The 17,569-nt window shown below is 38.8% G+C and overlaps 1 protein-coding gene across 4 annotated transcripts in view; it reads left to right on the forward strand.

Annotated features, from left to right (window-relative positions):
* Positions 1-17,569, forward strand: part of NDST2 (N-deacetylase and N-sulfotransferase 2) — a 127,294-nt gene that overhangs the window by 6,807 nt on the left and 102,918 nt on the right. The window lies entirely within an intron of this gene.

A 17,569-nucleotide genomic window follows, 5' to 3' on the forward strand; every position in this document is an offset into this window, starting at 1 on the left:
TCATCACCTAACTGTTGGAAAACTGCTTATCCTCCATTTATTGAGGGCTGCAGAGGTATTAAAAAGAGCAGACAGAAACTACTGTAGACACTGCATTGTGTCTCTGTGTGAGGGCTGCTGCAGCTCCCTGTTTCATCAGCTGTGTGCATCCACTTTCAGGAGAACGATGTGAACTATTGTAGTGTTAAACCTGCTTTTTCAGTGGCATAAAGTGGGATCCTGGCCCAGTCCAGCAGTTGTGAAGAGGCAGATTCATTTCAGCACTGAAGCCTGGCATAAATTGCTAGTCTCTGATCTATTGTCCAAAACAGCTCTGAAACATTCAGCTTTCTCCTGCCCCCCATTTTGGTTACAAATAATGTATTTAATTGTTACTTGTAATTTCATTGTCTTTATTTTTAATTAAATGCTCTGGATTCACTCAGTGGTACTGAAGCTCAAAATATATGTGCTTTACTTACAGCTGAGTCATAATCATCTTCCTCATAAGCAGAGATCTGTCACTGTCTCCTGATTTAGTTTTGTCTGGAGACTTCTATCCATATCCTTCCTTTATGTTCCTTTTTCTGATCTGGTCCTTTTTCTGATTCTATTGTATCAAAACATGATGTGAATAAGCCTACTTTCCTGAGACAAGGCTACCATGAAAACGTGCTGTTGTCATGTGCTTGCATCTATATTTTAGTATCCTGTAACTGTGCATGGAACAGGGTGTGTTTCCATGGCCCAAGTCCACATCAACATATAAACACAAAGCTTTCTGCAGGAAAACTTGCTTTGCCTCAAACAAAATATTGATGTTTGCCTTTCCCAGCATTACTTATAAATACAAATTCCTCACTAACCACACGTTAGTGCCTGTGGTAGCAGGCAGAGCTTGAAAGTTCTTTTTGGTCTTGCATTGTGTATGTGGGTAGGTTAAGAGCAAACTGGTGTTCAGGGATTGTCATAATTGCAGTTGGTGTTGAACGTAAGGTTTCTCTGGGGTTGTTAACTCCTGCATGTAGTAGAGCTGTGGTATAATTATTTTTATGTTAGTCCTAGCATTTTCCTATTGCTAAATGAAAGCAGGGTGAAGATGTCCTTTGAAAATACTCCTCTGGTTGCATTTAAACTGATACTGCCACTGAGAAAAGCAATCCAGTTCTATAGTGATGCTACTCTGTATTGATGCAAGAACTGATACAGAGGATCAGGAAACTGGTGTGGAAATCAAAATAACAGAACAAAGCAAACCTACTTTTTTGCTATGTTATCATCCTCCAGAAGGCAAAATGTTACTTATCTGTAAGAAACCCAATCAGGCTCAAATGCTCTTGCAGTGGCGCACCACAGAGTACCTTGAGGATAAGATGAATTGGTGGCATGCCAGGGCAGCTGTCTTGGGAGGAGGGAGTGACCACCTAAAGACATGCCAGATGGTCACCTCAGTACAGTTTCACATGGTGTAAGCTGCAGAGGAGTTTTGTGCTACTTCTCTCTGCATCAGTCCTGCAAAGTTTTTAAATCTAGGTTAGCCTTAACTAACAGTGGTCATGAGAAACTCTGAAATAAGCAGCATGCCCAGGAGACTGAGAGCAAGTAAGTGCAGTCCTTTATTGCTGCCTGTTCTTCTCCACTTCTAATTGGACACAAGATTAATTTTTATATCACTGATTTCTTGTAAGGAGTAAGATTGAAGAAGTAATAGCAATAGTAGTTTCTGATGAAAATGGTTCCAGAGGAAGAGCAAAGTAGTCATTTTGATCAAGGTGCAAACCAGCCCTGAATTCAGTTTCTGAATTTTTTTTTTTTTTTTTTGCATCTACTCCAAGACTTCCCAGCTTCTCTGATGAGCAGTGCTGTATTTTCTTTATGGTCTTGTGCCATAAATTTACCAGAACAACATGACATGTTATGTCAGAAAACTAGTGATGTTTTTATGGAAATAATCTTGGGCTTGGTTTTTTCCATATCTTGTTGGGGGGGAAAAAAACCCAAAACAAACAAAATAAAAACCAAACAAACAATAGCAGTGTTTCTGTATTTTCCTCAACAATTTTTTTCTAGCACCCTTGCACAGTTTGTCCCATGATACTATTCTGGACAGAGCTTTGAGGACTGAAATTGTTGGGAGTGCTCAGGCCCCTTCCCCTTCCTGCAATTATATCTTCCTGAAATGCATCCTGTGCAAGGGTGAAGATCAGCTCCAGGCAGTGCTGGGAGACAGGGCAGTGGAAATTGAAAGTGGGCTGCACTAGAAGCAGGGCTTTTCTTGAAGATATGTTTGTAAACTCTTTGGTATTTAAGTATACTGAGTACTTCTAAAAATGGAGAAAGAATAGAAATACAGCCAAACACATCTTCATACAGCTCTAGGGCGTAAACCACAAATGCAAGATTCTGGTTTTCCCTGTCATTAGACTTTATCTGGAGAGAGCATTTGGTGGGGATACAGATGTTACTTAGTCTTCACGGGTTGGTGATTTGAAAACCTCATGCTTGATCTACTGGGATGGGATGAGTAACACTAAGCTTGAAAATGAGTGTTGAGAGTGCTGCTCATTTTGTTCTGTCTTCGCACCCTTTCACACTGGTGTTACGCAGTCTCTGCTAGCTCCTCTCGGTTAGGATACTGTAACTTTTCCTGGGGTTGTGTGGAGTTCCATCCTCATTTGCAGTCATGACCTTTTACCATGAGTGTCTTCCAGTGTAGCTGTGAAACTCCTGACAGAGCTGAGGAAGTGGTTGCAATGCTTGTGAGCACAAATGCCGTGACTTTCATGATAGCCAGAATAACATGAGGGAGCTCTCAGCCAGATGAAATGGGAATGACCTTGTATGCACAGACATTAGGATATAACACTCAAGTCTTAAAATTTAAATTTCATAAAATTAATTTTTCTTAGGTCATACTTTTTAGAAAGTCTTACCTAGCTTGATTCCATCTGTCTTGAAGGAAAAGAAAGGAGATGCAGGAAGAAATGGCGGGGGGGGGGGGGGGGAGGAAGGGAGTTTCACACAAAGTTAGGGGACAAGCTGGCTACTGCAGTGAAATTCATCCTGTGAATGTGAGTAGACTTCTTATCCCTTTTTTCTGCTTGTAAGGCTGGCTTCACTGAGGCTGGAGAAATCAATGTGGAATACAAGAAAAAAAGAGAAATGGGTTTTGACTAATACTGATGTGAATTTAACTTTTAGTTGGTAATACTGGTGCAGAACATGCTTTGTCCTATCACTGTCACCCATGCTCATCTTTAACAGTGATGAGAAAGTGTCACACAAAAATTCTTAGAAATGTTGGTTAATTATTATTGGGTTTGGAAATGACAAATTCTAGGAAGCAGTCCTTGAGAGCAGTGAGTGCAATACTTTTTCCCCTGTTACTGTTGCTCAGATATATTGTCTCTCTCCTGGGAAGCAAGTCATACAATGCATTTTTTTGGCTTGGCAAGCTTCTTGCACGAGGTCAGCATTGCCATTACAGGGCTAGCATAGCACAGTTGTGCTTTAAATGTACTAGCTGCAGAGGTTGTACATGACTACTGATTTTTTTGAGTGGTATAATATTAAATATTCAGCTTGATGCCTTTTATTCATTGCCAGTGCCAAGTGCTGTAAAAATTCTGTGCCTGTATAATGTAGCTCATATTGGGCATAACTAATCACTGCTAGGGTTTAAAACCTTTGGTGTATAGTGCCTCTGGGAGTAGGTAGCTATAAGACTGGGCAGAGGAATCCCCTTTCTTTTCCTTTTTCAGTAAAAGTGCTTTCATAATATGAAGGTCCAGTTGCTGGTGTTTCTTGTATAATGTGCAAAGCACAGCAGTATGTGGGCAACAAACTAATGCAAAGTGTTCTCCTGTCTAGTGTTTCATTGTTCTTTCTGCCTGAGGCTTTGCAACCTTGGTCTTTTTTAGTTAAAATCTTTAAACAATGGATTATCTGTTTTCTCAGGCTTTGGAGGATTTGATGTAGCGGTCACCCTTAGGCATTTGGCTCAAGATTACAGCAATAAATACATTCATCAGAGCCCCCTGGCCCTTCCAAGAGCCAGGCAGTCATAAGATTATCTCTACCATATTCATCTACTTCTAACTCCAGTGAAGTGTGTCACCCTGTTAAGAATTCCAGTTAAGCCCTGTTCTTCCTGAGCATTTGCACTCAGATGGTTTGTAGGAAAAGGGGGGGCTGTGTATGGTGAGGTTGAGAGCACTTGCAGTAGGCAGACTTCATTCTTGCTGCAATGTTGTTTTTTACAGCATTACCAATTTGTACTTTCCAGGAGATCAGAAACCTTTTTGGAAAGCCAGCTTTGTTTCTTTTCCCCCAAGGTCCAGCAGTCTGAAAATTTCATATGGCTTTAAAATTTTGACATTGGAATGTAATTATAATCAGTATTGACATTTCGGATCTTTGTGTGCCAGCTGCTATTTTTCTGAATGGTTCTGGGACTGGAGGGCCCTGTGCCAGAGATTACAAACGAGTTGCCACCCAGTTGTGATATCTGACGTGGCAGTTTCTGTAAGAGTGCTTCCTGATTGCACTGTTTAAAGAGTCGACTATGATGTTTTTCTTCTGTTACTATAAGATCTAAGGTGGTTTACAGATATTGGACATTCTGCTGTGTTGCATTGGAGAAAGATGTCAGCTGTCAGAAGGAGACCCAAAAGTCAGTTTCAGTAAAAAAGCTGCATTTTCTAAAGGAGTTTATTTCTGGGTAGAAGAGCTGTTTGTTGTGTGACTTTGCATGGGCAGTGCTTTGCACAGTGGGGCTTACCTCTTTTAAAGAGAAGCTTTATCTCAGGAAAGTTCATTTCATAGAGAGATCTGTGATGTCTGTGTATCTGTGAAGATTCTGCTCCTAGCAGGTTCTATTGATTTTCACCAAGTGCTATTTCCCAGCCTTCTGAGCTGCTATCACACCATATCACGTTGCTCATCGCAATTAAATAACTTGTGCTGGTTGGCCACTGGCTCTCAACTGGCTTTCAAAAGACTCTCCCAACACAGGTATGCAAATTGGAAAAAAAGAAAATGAGATTCTGTTTGGCTTTTGTAGTTTGTTTTATTTCTTCTTTCCAGCAAGAAAGTAATGATAAATATTTATTCAATTACACGGTGTGTTTTCAAAGTGTATAAGACACGTTACCTTTGCCTTGGAAAACTTCCAGCTTACTTTTCAGCAACAGGTAACAGTATTTAAAGTGTTTGTAAGTAGAGTGAGTCAGCTTAAGCCTTGGTCACATAATTTTTTATCAGAAGATGGTGGAATCATGGAGTCTTTTTTGGGGGCTGGTACATGCAATGTTTGCAGCATTCCTTTACTGTAGTTTTAGTCTTTACCACCATTCCTTAATTTGCTTTCCAGGGAAAAAGTAGTCTCACTTTTTTTTTGTTTTAGTAGATGGATAAGAATTGGTAATTTAACTGAGCAGTGTAGCACGTTTGTCTTTTCTCTAGAGAATCTTGGTATGGAGGCTGCAGTCTTTTTTTAATATAGATAGTGAACATAAACTACAGCAAACATGACTATCTGTTACTGTGGTTCTGACTATCAAAAAGAATAGAACTATATATACAAAATAGTTGTAGTATATGGTTACTAATATTAGCATTATACCTAGAATACTCTTTTGTGTTCCCATGAGAATTAACTTGGAGATACAATGTCAAGAGAATTGCTATATCTTTAGCATTTTTTAGACTTTGTAGGGCTGGTTAGAGTTGCTGAAGGTGCTTGTACTACTGGGCATGTGTGAGCCTGGGCCTGAGCCTGGTGTTTCCCCTGGATTGCTGATCCATGCCTGTTGGATATGGTTAGCACTGATTCTACCATCTATATGTGCTTTATTGTAATTACTGTAAGGAAGAAAGCATGCTACAGATTGAGGGTTATTTTCTGTTTTCTGGTATTAATTGACCTTTTGGAATCCAGCAGTGTGAGTAAGCATTATTTATGTATTACTTCTTGCTGGTGTTTAAGAGTGTTATGTGCTGTTAGAGCTTTGAATACCCAATCTTGGGAGCTGAGCTTGCTAAGACTTTTTTTCTCTGTCTTTGGGGAATAATGAGTTGGGGGAAAAAGCATTGTACCTTGAATTTCTTCCTCTATTTTATCCTTTGGTCTTCTCTTCTGTGACAGCAGCATTAGTGTTTTGGTCTAAATGATAGAGAAGCTTTGCTAGCATATGGGGAGAAAAATAAACTAAGAACTTTTAGGAAGTGGAGAGGTTGAGGGTGGGTGATACTGTGAAGCACTTAAATATAGAGCTATGAGTGAGCAATTTCCTTTTGCAGTCATCTTGTCCAGCTGTGGTATTTTCTTCTACCTTATCAAGCCAGCCTCTTTTTCTATCCTATTTCTTTAAGGAAAAATGTCTGCAAGAATAACATGGAGTGGCACAGGTGGTTTCTTTAGGCTGTGGAATTCAGAGCCAAGTGACAGGCAAGAATCCACAGTGAGAGAGCAGATCCCAGAGATGGTAGGATGGTCAGATCCCTCTCCTAATCCATCTCCATTTCCTAGCAGCCCAAATCTCTGAGCACCTTCCATTTGTGTTGCTTGTGAGGAAGTGTGCATCTCCAAAATATATTCTAACATAACTAACATGCAAAGTCTTTAGACAAAACAAGTTGTTGTGAGTGAATGAGAGGATTTAGACTCGGGACTGGAGCAGTTGTTTGGAGAGGTTTGGCTCTCTTCATCCTAGGGCCAAATGATCAGAAAGTCATTTCACTAGTTACACTGTTTAAAGTTTCCTTTGGTAACTTTGTTGAAATTGTTTATTTGGAGTAGTCATTTTATAGACTGAACAATATAGGAGGCAGGCAACACTGGTGTTACTGCCTGCTTACCCATGGCTGGTGTGGGTAATTCTGAGGGCTTCTGTGTGTTCATTTCTGAGGGCTGGGTGTGAGCCACCTACCCTTAGGGATGGAAGGAGGGCTGGTGGTGGAGGGGCCACTAGATCTCCCAGAGCAGAAAGTTGGGGCAGGATAAGGTCACAGACTTTGCTGATGGATGTAAGAAAACAAACAGCAAGTTAGTTGCCTTCCTCTACCTTTTCAGCAGCACTCAAAATGAAAAAGTTTCTGCCTGCACTTTCCTATATGAAAAGACAAACTTGGTGTGCAAGGTGTTGAGGATTGGAAGAGAAACTTAGGCAAAAGAGGGAAAATAAATGGCAAAAGTCCTTTCTAAAAGGAGGTCTTTATTTGTGATTGACCTTTCCATTTTGCACACACCCAGTGTCAAATTCAGGTGTTTTGAAGTCCTAGGTAGTTTTTCTGTGCTAGAAGTAATTATTTGGGATCAAATGAAAAATGATGTTTGCTTAAGGACTTTTTGTGGAGTGCTCTTGCATTTTATTTCATCTGCATAACATACATTGGTGGAAAGTGCTCATGGTATCTACGATGACCTGCTCCTTGACTCCTTAATTTGCAAGGAAGTATTTTTATTTGTTTGTCAGTACTATTTCAAGGAAAGTTAAAACCAGGTGAATTCAGTAGAGCACAGATTACTCTGGAAATAGTTAAACTGAATTTAATAGTAAAACTGATGGAAGGAGAGAAACAGGAGAGCAGTCGTTTATCTACACAACAGATCTCTGTCCTTTCAGTGTTTGTGGGTAGATTATATATTGTTGTTTATTTTTTCACAAGACTTGCTAAAATGATGGTTCTCCAAGTAGGTGTGTCTGAATTGTGTCACAGATTCACTGGAAGCATGCATGTGTGCACTGAAAGGAATAACAATAGATACAGTGTCTGTGTCTGCTGCATCAGAGAGGGAAGAGTCAAGCATCTTCACTTACAGCCTTTGTTGACAAGGAGGAACTCGGTGAATATCTATCATATTTAATTTCTTGGCATTAGATAAATGTGCCAAAAATGCTGTTTCGCTTACATTTTGTTGTATGAGCACTTTGAATATCTCTGGCTCATCCAGACCAAACACTGTCATAACCTCTCTCTTAAGTGCTAAGAGACCTTTTTTTGTATATCTAAAAAGCACTCTGTCATCTCTACTTGGTTATTGCCAGCATCAAATGACTTGAAACCATTGCATAAGCTTTTGTCATTTCAGAATTAGTGGTGATCTCATCATTAGGCCTATCAGAGACGTCCTTTAATGTTTTGAAAACCGTTGAATCATCTGGAATTGTTCTTCTAATAAATAAAAAGATTATTTGACTCAAGTAAAAACCTGATGGCTAACATCAGGGAGATAATATTAGATCTCTTTAACAGTAGTTAGATATCCATCCATGTTTCCAAATTGTCAATATAAGAAAAGCTGAAATCAAGTAAAAGTACCCTTGAAGATGGATAGCAAGATATTTAATCTATTTCAGGGACACCATTAATTGCAAGAGATGAATTAATGGCTATATGAGGCATTTTAATGGGGGAGAGGGTCACACAGTTCCTGTCCAGGTTTTCAGATGATGGAGAGGAAGCCAACCAGCACACTGACCAGGTTTGGCTTTTGCTGCTCTAAGTAGTTCTGGCCAGATCAGGACAGAAGATTCAGTTCATGACAGTGAAAAGTATAAGAAAATGCCTTACTTAGCTGTTCTAACAGTTTGTGGTGGAATAGAGATCAAATTACTGTATTGGAATCTCAAGTGGGTTGTTCATTGTATTTGTTTCTTTCTGTCACTTAGCTGATTAATCACAATTTTTATGTGTTGTTTGGCTGTTTTTTGTATGTGCTACCTCAGATTTTTAGAAAACGGCATCATGAGGACACCAGCTGCTTCAAACTTGCCATTCTGCAGGTAGGAGTCATATATAAAGGCAAGTTCAAAAGAGCAGCACTCCAGTGAATGGCTAATTCATACAGCTGTTCCAACCATCAAGGGAGGCATCAATCTTTCTGGTACACCACAGCTGTGCTGACATGCTCAGAATGCTTTGTATTTATCATCATTCCTTGTGATAATGATGTTGCTGGGCCTGGTGTTGAGCTGTGAGGAAGGTGCTCTGAGCTCTGCCCTTCAAGCCTTAGTGCAGGGGCACATAAAGGGTAATCCTGCTGTTGAGAAACACAGGCAGAGAATGTGCAGTGCATGCATTGTCAGTATCTTTTATACTGATTGCAGCATCTTTATTCATTACTGTGATTTCAGAGTAATTTCTATCTGTGAAATTGTTTCTCTTTAAAAAATATCTTTTACAAGGCATATTGACAGTTTTTTGTTTGAAGTAGTGGATTAGTTAGAGAGACCTTGCTGTCATCAGAAAGGGAGACTGTCAATTATACTAGGAAATGACAAATTCATTTCTGACCAAAGGAAATATATTCCACTCAGTACACAAATTAGTGTGTGGAATGTATTGCTACAGTACATCATTGACGTTAAAAATGTGTAGGGTCAAAAGTAATCTGATATTTATGTGTCAGTTATATAGACAAATCCTGCAAATGAAAATATTTCTTAAGGTCTTCTGGACAGCTTCCTTAAGCTCAAGATCTCCATAAGTATAAACAATAATAAAGACTACTTTTCCATATTCCTATTTTGCAAATTTGTCTTCAAGGCTTTCTTCTGCTAGTCTTTGAAATACCTGGAGCTGGACAGTACAGGTTGTAGGAACTGATGTGAATGAGTTTTAGGCCAAATTCAGAATGAGTTTCTTATGTCCTGTATCTTTGAAGTGTTTTAAATAGCTATGATTCTTTTCAGATCACAGAGCAATTACAAATATCCCATTTAAAACAAGGGGTTAAATTCAGATTATTACACTGGTGATAAAGTATTTGGTAGAAGTGTTTCTGCATTGCAGATTAACACTAAAAATAAATGCAGAGCTTTGACAGGATTGAGAAAAAATGTAGTTCACGGGGATGTGGTTTTCCTTTTTTTGTGATATGCTTAAGAGCTATAACATAGAGTGCAACTATAACAGAGAGTAGACATAGTTGTTATTTGGATGGAACAGTCAATGGCACATCTTCAACTTATTTTCCCACCATGTTCAATTTAAATCAAGTCCAGTGTTATCTCATTTTACACAGAAGTCTATGTGCTGTTGTGTTTGTCTAAACCTTTGTCCTTGTTGAGAAACTGAGGAGAGGTTACAGGCCTGTGCCAGTGCTCAACCCTTGCTCCACAGGAGTGTGACTTGTAAGTGGGCAGTTTCTGTGCTGATCACAAGCACGAAAGTATTTCCAAAGCTGTTGCTACCTCTCCTAAATGATTAGGCTTCTCTTTGGTTTTTTGTTTTTTTTTTTTTTTTTTTATTTTTTTTTTTGGGTGGGGGTGAAAAGATAATATTCAGATCCTTACTGGTTTGTTAGTCACAGTTAAAAAAAAAAATCACTTGCTTTGTGTATTTGGAAAGTACAGTTTATGAACAGAAGGTCACATCTGTAGTTGAAGGTCAAATTACTGGTACTGTGTATGGGAGTTGCTGTTTGCTATCCATTCAGTCATCAAGTGCCAATAATCAAGAATTAATGACACCAGTGTACCACAGTTATAACATGTTATCTTTTGGCTATATAAAAACAGGAAGATGTTGCTTCTATTGTCAGCAATAGAAGATCTGAAAAGAAGCTGTTTAAAACAATACATGCATTATAGTTTTGGGCATCTTTTTGCATTTGTGTGTCTAGCTTATGCTTTTTCACCTTTATGCTGGAGTTTCTTGGCTTGAGCTCTGTGCCCTTTTTTATGGTGATGTCAGATACTGGCCTCTCAGACAGGCATGACTGACCTGATGTGCTATCACAGTTTATAATAGCCCTGGAAAACTAGGGCATATTCCCAGTAAGGGCTGAGCTCTGTATGTTGGAAATGCAGCACACCTTACTAGGACTTGGTAAGGTGTGCTGCTGCCAGGAACTGAGGTGTGTTGGGAGGAGTTCATGGTCTCAGCCTTGGAATAGCAGATAAGGGAATGGGAAAGCATAAAATGGGATGAGTGCATTTTAACTGATGTTTTCTAGTTTTTCGTTTTCCTTACTTAAAAATTCATTCTGTGTGTGTTGATTAGTTTAGATTCTTTTCTACCTCCTTGTCTTGTATTATTTCAAAGTCCTAGTGGTTTGACATGTTAAAATATTTTTGTATATAGACTGCTGGAAGTACACAGTGCAAACAGGGGAAAGAGAAGACTTTTTGTAGAAGGGTCCAAAGAAAATACATTTAGATGCCAAAGGCACCTTTGTGTAACAGCTATTACTTAATAATGGTGTTTTGTGCTATAATATACTGGAGAGAAAATAATGCCATTGAGGAGTTACTATTTTGTATATATATGTGATATTTTATTCTCCTCTTTTAGCATATTCTGCACAGTGCTTTATTGCCATCTATGTCTTCTTGTCCCACTATTTTCCTTCATATCCTGTTTGGCCTTCTCAATGCTGAAGTCAAAATATATACTGCTAAAACTAGAGATTATCTTGTTTTATTTTATCTTGGAGAATAAATTTGTGGTTGGAATTATTTTCATCCAAGCTTGAAATTCTTTCTGCTTTGCTGCAATTTCTTGGATACTACAGTTGAAAGGCTATTGGCCATGTATTAGTGCTTATGTGGCTGGAAAGGATATGTGGAAGTGAAAGTCAAAAGCTGATATTTTATTTCCTTATGTTTTTAAAGACAGAAATCAAATATAGTGAATGTTAAACAGATGGCTATGCTGTCGCATAATAAATATTTAAAGAAAATTAAATTATGTCCTGCCTGCTCGCTGACGACAGTTCCAACCCCCATAGTAACAGCAGTAATAATAATGGGAGGATTTACAGTGTATTTATTTTTTAATTCTCAAAGTGAGTTACCTAGTAAGGTCATTTAAGGAGATATTTTTTAATGTGGGAAAGATAAGTGATGTACTTGAGGTCATCCAGCATGTCAGAGAGTCTCTTGAAAGAGCATGCAGTGTCCCCTTGACTTGCAGACAGTATGTTTCCATTTTAAACCATGCTGAATTGCAGATACTCACTTGAGTACTTGCTACAGAACTTTGGGGTTTGATGTGGTTTTTTTCCTTAATTCCAACCTAATTGTTCATAAATGTTAAGTTGGCAAGAGGAGATAATAAAACCTGGCTTGCATTCCTGTCCAGTATACTTGAGAAAAAAATCCCTGCACTGTGGGTCCTCCCGAGAGTTTTGTTGTGAAGAAACAGTGGTGGATGCCAGAGAGATGACGAAGACTTAGCTGAAATGAGGGGTTTTATTTATACAGCTGAGTTTCATCTTGTGGTATTAATAGCATACAGGCATTTCTTTTGGAGAGAGGGGATGGATACTGTATTTAGCAGAGGTCGGTGTGCTACTCTTTCTGCCATGAGCCAGAAAATCCCATTGCCTTTAACTGTGGCATGCATTACCTATCTTTACTGGGAGGAGTCTTCTGTAAATCATTCTGATGTTGCAAGTTTGAAAGCTCTGTAAGAGATACAGGATGAGGACAAGAATCGTAATTCTGTCACTTAAAGGTGAGAAAGCTATACAGCAGATCAGGTTCATGGCAGAAACAAAGATCGTCTGGCTCATGGTCCTCCTTCTTTTCCTTAGGATTCTGCAGATGTGCTGAAAAGCAGGTTGAGGAGTTCATGAATTGTCTCAATTACCTATTTCTTGCTAACTTTTACTGATACTTTTCCATCCTCTGCAAGTAATTATACCACATAATAGAAGTGGAACTGTGGCTTATCACATGATAATTCATATGATGAGAGTAGTTTGCTGCTGTGTTGCAGCAGAGTGTATTATCTGGGGGGTGAGTAGGTTGGTTTTTGGATTTGGGGGCAAGTTTTTTCTAGTTGGTGGGGAAATGAGGCTTGTAATATTTCATTGCCTCTGTAAAAATTTGTCATCTGCCCCAGATATATTAATAGTATCATGATCTCGTACATGCATGGTTGGTCCTGTTGCCTGGATACAAACATAAAGTGATTAGAAAGATATCATTAATATAAAGTGAACAAAATAGGTCATAGAAGTACCCAGTTACATGTTTTTCCTATGTGCTCACCATGCATATTGGTACTTGATTCTTTTGCTTGCTTGTTGCAGATTGTGCTTTGCTCTAAGACTGCATTAGTCTTTTCACTAAGCTGCAAGTGTGATCTGTGTGATATTTTCTGCCAGCCCTTTCTCTGTGGTTTCTTCCCTGTTCTTTGAAATATACCCTTATCAGTTTTTCTCACATAATTTTTACATTTCTGTGGTCTGTTACCTTTGTGTGTCTGATAAAATGCTACTGTGTCTCCTGAACTTTTTTCAGAATGCAATTGTATTTTTAGTTTCTGCATACTGCATTACTCTTCTTGGTAAATAGATGCACTGTGTCACATAACGGAGTATTAAAAATGCTACAAAAGCCCCTTGTTTTTTAACATCTCCCTAGGGTCTTGTGATGGATTTGGTAAGGCTCTGGGGAGATGTCCCTTTCTAACCTAGCTTCTGGTTTAGCTCTTTGCTTTTCCATAATTTCCTGCAGCATTTCTGATTTTCTTCATAAAAACATATATTCATTTCTGATACAATCTTAGCTGTTTCTGCAAGGTTTTTTTCAAGTGTAGATGAAAATGTCTCTGGCTGGCTTGCTTTTTTTCCAGTTACTCCTTTATTTCTTTAAGTCTGCACTCTAACTTAAGGTGTCATTTTTCTCTTTCCAGGTGTTCTAGTGTAGCAATCCATCATACTGTAGTTTTAAGAGTGAAGAAACTAAAACAATTTTTTAGTTCTCCTGATTTAACAACCAGCTGCTGGAGGTGGACTGTAGTGACAGAGTTCCTCGTTTTCTTCAGTTGTGAGATGAGCTCTTTGGTTAAACCCTGCTGATGCAGGCCTTTAGCATGAACTGGCATGAGCTTAGGAGAAGAAGGAAGAATGAAAATAGTGATGTTGGCTTCCTAAATGCAGCATGGTAAAGAAAGAAAATATTTCCTGCTTTCTTTTGGAGAATCATTGCATGTTGTTTGACCACCACTGTTTCTGTGAACGAGCGTTAGGCGCAGGCGTCATGTATGTGTGGTGTTTGGTGATAAGGGAGAGGAGTGGAGGATTGTTTTGTGGTTAATGAGCTTGTAACTGTGATTAGAAAATTTGATCTAGGCCTCTTGCTCTGCTTTTCACGTGAGCTTTGGTAGTTCACTTCATTGCTGTCTCAGTTCTTTTTGTTTAAAATTTGGATAATAGTTATGTTCTGTTTGTGTGCTGTATCCATTTCTTTTGAAAAGGATGTGGGGCAGCATCTGTCTTTTGTTAGGTATACAGAAATCTGATTGCATATACAGATATTGTTAGAATCCTAGTGGTTTTGGCTGGAAGAGACCTTACTAGCCCTCCTGCCATGACTGGGGACCTTTCCACTAGCCCAGGCTGCTCAAAGCCATCCAACCTGACTTGAACACTTCCAGGATGGGGCATCTGCAGCTTCTCTGGATGATGTATTGCTGTTCCCCACCACTCTCATAGTAAAGACTTTCTTCCTAAATGAAACCTGCCCTCTTTCAGTTTAAAGCCATTCCTCCAAGTCCTATTACTACACACCCTTGTAAAAAGGGCATCTGTGTGTTAGGGTAGATACATAATACGCAACGAACCTAACCTTTACTGAAGCCTTTTGGTGTGTGCTGTAATGTAAATAGAAGTGAGAATATAGTTGAAAAAAATGATACAAAGTTTTCACAACAATTTGGTCACAAAATACTGTTTTCTCTTTTTTACAGTAGGTGACATTTTTAAGTCATAATTACTGTGTGATGGCTTTCAGGTGTCATATATCCATGCACAAATACATTAAAGAAAGATTGCTGACATTTCATTAATTTGTGTCTTTGATATCGTTGTTGTTTTATTTTAACAGTCAGTCTCCTTTCTGGCTTACTTTGAGGCATAGAATGCACTGATGAGAAATAAAAAAGGAGAAGAGAATGCTGTATCCAGTCATAGAAGTGATATGTGTAGTACTGTGTTCTGTTCTTAGTACCTAATCTGTCGTTTTGGAGGAAGTGGTAGAATCTTTATTTTTTGTATTACGGAAAATTGATCAATGGAGGAAACTGACCTGGATTGCTCCAGTCTGAACTCGGATCATGTAGGACTGTTGTAGTCTTTCTCTTTACTGTGTTCTGGAACAATGGACTGCTGCAGATATTTTTGCACACCATATTTGAGGAAAGATGAGGGCCAGCTGAAAGTAGCAGAGGAGAAAGCAATAGCAAAGAAAACATGACCTAGCAGGAGAGAATGGAAGGCTCAGGATTTTTCAGGCTGTAAGAGTTACAATAATGTAAAAATTTTAAAGTGTGCTGCAAAGAGAAAAAAAAAAAGTCTCTTCTATGATCACACAGCTCAGAAGTAAAGGGTGTAAATTGTATAATTAGAATTCAGGAAAAGCTTTCCTACAGTGCCAACAGTTGAGCAGTAGACTGGATTGCCTAGAAACCAGGCATACTCTGTCCTGGAGGATACTAGCAGAGATAACAGACAAATGTGGAAATGCCTTAGGTGTCACTGGTTCTAGGCCTGTTGTCTGTGATTTCAAGGGTACTGAAACAGTTTCTGTAGTTTCCCTTCAATTTTAGGTGCATTCTTTGCCCTGATCGTTTTCATTGAATTTTCTTGAGGATTTTTCTTTCTGCTAAATATTGCTTCAGTCAAGCTGGACTTATACATCAAACGTGGGGGTATACGTTGAGAAAGTGTATGCTAAAAAATACTAACATATATATAATGGGGATTTTTTTTCCTAAAGATATTGTTTACTTTTCTTACGTGATCACATGACTGTTTTCACTTTCTTAGAGGGTAACAACAGGAAATTTATAGCTCATAATTAAAGACCTCTCTTTCTGGTGTTTATTTCTTTCTCGTTTTCTTTGTTGCTATGGTCCCAGACTGCCCAAGAGTTCCCTCTGTTAGAATTTCCTTAAATAATACACATTATTCTGTGTATTCAACCTGCCTCACTCAAAGTTGTGTCCAGAAGACATGTTATTTGTTTTTGCTTTCTTTTGCAATTATTTAATAACAACCTGAAAAAAATAGGTGCTGATCTTTGAGATATCCACAAATACCCTTTTTCCATGCTCAAACCAATCAGTGATTCTTGTTTCATTTCTTTTTGCCAGTTTCCTGCTTGTGACAGTACTTTGTTCTTCTTGCCTGCACACTGACTTGAGTAGCCCTTTGTGAAGGACCCGACCAAATCTTTTGAGAAAGTTCCAATAAACAATGTGGTTTTGTATTCCTTTACTCCATCAAGTTTTTTTCTAATCCTTGAAAGAATTCAGCTCCTTAACAGATCTACCTTGTGTTCAATTCATCTTGTCTCTTCAACTATGCAGAAATTGTCCGTGTTTGTTCACATGGTTTTAAGGATTCTCCTTCTCTTTCTGAGAAGTCTTTGGGTTTTTGCAGACTTCCAGGATGTCAGGCTTGCATTCTGATGCTAAGGTGATGCTCACAAGTGGGAACTTAGTACAGGAGCCACTGGACATTTTCCATGGTGTAAGTTCCCACACAGTCCCACTCTCCTGTCCCTGTGTAATCTGTGCAGAGTGCCATTACAAGCATAACTAGAAACAAGGGAATGAGCTTATAAAATATATTGATGTATGGAATAGTCTGCCCAAAGGAAAGACTGGAAGAACAAATATATAATACAGAAGACTGATAGAAATAGTCAGGAAATAATCTAACATCAAAGACTCAGTTTTCTAATGAAAATAGATTAAATAATTTGGAAATCCTTTACCCATTTAATTTATGTTTGCTTTTGAGGTATTAGGACAAGTTGGCAGACTCTCTTAACTCTTTAATATTGCCTCCCTAATGCTTCCTGCTGATTCAAATACATTATTGCATACCAGTCTTAGGTACTGTATTTCTTCAGGAAAAAGTGTTTTAAAAAGGAACAGTTGGGCAAACAGTATGAAAAGGTATAAGGGGAGAAGAAAGGTAAGTAAGTTTCACAACTGATTTTTTAAAGAATGGTGTCTTGCTACATTCTGCTTAAAACCTGTAGCTGTAGATAAACTAATACCAGATATAGAGGTCTAGTTGCACCGGTTTGTTCCTTTTTGCATCTAGTGGGGGAAGATTAAGGGAGCTCCCAGACTGTGACTTACTGTTTGTATTATGTGTGGTCCCCCTGCACATGATGGGATGGTATGAAGAGGACTGAAACCTTTTTAACGTAAAGGAAGGCAGCAGAGAATTTTTCATTAATGAAGTAAAGTGTATCTTAAAATTCCACTTGGAAAGTCAGTTTGACTGCATCTGAATGGATAGGGAGCAGCCCTCTGTTTGGCTGGTGCCATAGGGTAAATAGTAAAATGTATTCCGGTTCACTGCTTCCCTCAGTAACTTCTCTGGGTAGGTGCCAGGTACCTGCTGGGCTCTGGTGTGGTGGAAATGGACAATGAGGAGTCATCACATGGAGCTGCTGCCCCAGACCACAACTTGGGGGAGAAAGAACTTGCCTGTGCTTGGCATTTACTGGGTGATTCCTGTAGGCTGGAAGGCAGCCCTGGAATTAATTTGAGGAAAATATTTAAAGAATTTGGAAAGTGTACCAGTCTGGGGATGTCCTTTTGCAAAGCAAAAAATGCT

This window comes from Taeniopygia guttata, chromosome 6, assembly GCF_048771995.1.
Source record: "Taeniopygia guttata chromosome 6, bTaeGut7.mat, whole genome shotgun sequence".
Classification (NCBI taxonomy): Eukaryota; Metazoa; Chordata; class Aves; order Passeriformes; family Estrildidae; genus Taeniopygia; species Taeniopygia guttata.